Source organism: Babylonia areolata, chromosome 24 (assembly GCF_041734735.1).
Source record: "Babylonia areolata isolate BAREFJ2019XMU chromosome 24, ASM4173473v1, whole genome shotgun sequence".
NCBI classification, from domain to species: domain Eukaryota; kingdom Metazoa; phylum Mollusca; class Gastropoda; order Neogastropoda; family Buccinidae; genus Babylonia; species Babylonia areolata.
Window position 1 is genome coordinate 27,966,621 of NC_134899.1, and position 2,500 is coordinate 27,969,120.

Sequence of the window (2,500 nt, forward strand, 5' to 3'; positions counted from 1 at the left end):
CTGTTTAAAGATCGATTAGTTTGAGCAAAAAGTCTACATTTCCTCACGTAACACTTCACTGCTTGTATGTATCCAGTATATGTAGCATAGTCAGTCTGTAACTGGTATCAATGTTTACATTCTTCTTTATATTATCATTACAGAATAGAGGTTCTGCATTCATTTCTTCGTATTTTTCTATGTGAATTTTCTTTCCGAATTCCCTATATGCTTGCAAGACATCATTCCAAAACTCTTGTGCACAAACTTTGTTTCTTATATTTTTGTTCTGTCTTTGTTTTGATGTTTTTCTTTTTCTTTTTTTTATTCGATCTCTGTGTGTGTCCGTCTGTCTCTCACTCTATATCTGTCTATCTCTGTGTGTGCCTCTTTTTATGCATGTGTCCATGTCGCTCTCTGTTTCTGTTTTTGTCTCTATCGCTTCACTTGTGTGTCTCTGTTTTGTCTCTTCCTGTGTCTCTGTCTCTGTCTGTCTGTCTGTCAGCCTGTCCGTCTCTCACCTCTCTCACTTTTCTTTCCTCTTTGACTGTCAAGTACTGATTGACGGGTTGTCTCTCTCTCTCTCTCTCTCTCTCTGTGACGCTTCAGTTTTTATTGACACAGGCCTTCCTACAGCTTTTATATCAGTGCGTTTGCGTGTATGTGTGTGTTTGTGTGCGTGAGTGTGTGTGTGTGTGTGTGTGTGTGTGTGTGTGTGTGTGTGTGTGTGTGTGTGTGTGAGAGAGAGAGAGAGAGAGAGAGAGAGGCAGGCAGGCAGAAAGACGGACAAAGAAACAGAAATATACGAAGAGAATATTTGCAAACGAGCCGAGCTCCAACATTTCTTTCCCCGCTTCCATAGCACCATAGCCCCCCACCCCCCACTACCCCCCTCACCCCCCGGCCCCACCTCTATACCGAACGTCACCAGCCATTCGTTTTCATCACCACTATCATCCCATCATGTGTCACTTCACCCGACGAACAATGGATTGAAACGAAAAACGAAAAGCAAATCTGAAATCTGTAAATCTGTCTCCAAGTCTCTCTCTCTCTCTCTCCCCCCCCCCCCCCCCCCCCCCACTCTGCACTACCAGTCCAAGTGGATTGCGTTTTTGTCACGGCGTGACCTGAAAGGGAGTTAGGAAGCCGTGTGGGGCAAAACACACACAAACAAAAAACACACAAACAAACCAAAAAAAACAAAAAAACCAGTGTGGGAGAGAGAGCCCGTTGTTTCTTTGCTGAATGTCTTCTTTTCCTGTCCTTTCCTTTCTGATTTATTTATTCATTCATTTATTTATTTAATCATTTATTTATTTCGTTTGCATCTTTCGTTTCTCTGATTCTCTTGCATTCGTATTCCCTCCCTGCACCTCCTCTGTCGTCTATTTCACTCTCGCTCTGTTCTCTCTCTCTCTTATATATCTGTCTGTCTGTCTATCTATCTATCTGTCTACCTATCTATCTCCCCACTCTTTCACTCCCACACATGACGTCATATCACCAGCCCTATCCTTTCTTATGGTACATCTGCAAGGGACAAAGATAGAAAGCGTACCCTTCTGTGGGTGAAAGGAGCAACATATACTGCAACAGGACAATGGAATTGAACCCATAACCCGTCACCATCAATCCATACCCATTGACAGTCTTCAGTGAGTGTGTGTGTGTGTGTGTGTGTGTGTGTGTGTGTGTGTGTGTGTATGTGTGTGTGCATTTGTTTGCTTGTGTGTGTGTGTGTGTGTGTGTGTGTGTGTGTGTGTGTCCTCAAAACAAAGGTGACAAGCTAGGGGTGTGGTTTTACCACTTGACAAGAAGAAGAAAGAAAGAAAGAAAAAAAAAACTTGGCATGGTTGAGCTCAACGGACGCGTGTTGTACGACTGTTTTGTTGGCCCAGTGTTTATTCACATCACAAACTCTCCCTCCGTCTCTCTCTCCCCATCCCTCACCCTCCCCCCTCTATCTCCCCTCCCTTCCCTCAGGCTCTCTCTCTCTGTGTCTTTCTGTCTCCCTCCCCCCCGCTCTCTCTCTCTCCCTCTCTTTCACTCTTGGACACGTCGGGGCGGCGGAGACATAAAGAAAATGATATGTACACCCTGAGGTGGCATGGACATTGCTGAATACATCAAACACGCCAAGCCCTCCCCCCTCCCTCCCCCTCCCCCTTCCCCACCATCCTGCCCCCGAATCCCCCAGCCACCAAAAAGATAGACATGCCTTTTGTGCCGCATCATCCTTTTCATAGCAGCATTACATCTCCAGCATTACATCCCTGGGATCCCTCTGTAAACACAATGACGTGGTGCGCGCCTGCGAGTGGAGTGTAGTGTGCCTTGAAACGGTGGTTTGGTGTCGTGGGAAAGCAAGGAGTGCAGTGGGAATTAATTGGATTTCAAGGGGGAAAGGACGCTGCCGGCTGTGCTCTATGCACCACTGGTGTAGCAGCCTGAAACTGCACCCCCCCCCCCACACACACACACACTGCCTCTCCCCCCAGATAGATTTGGAACCCCCTGG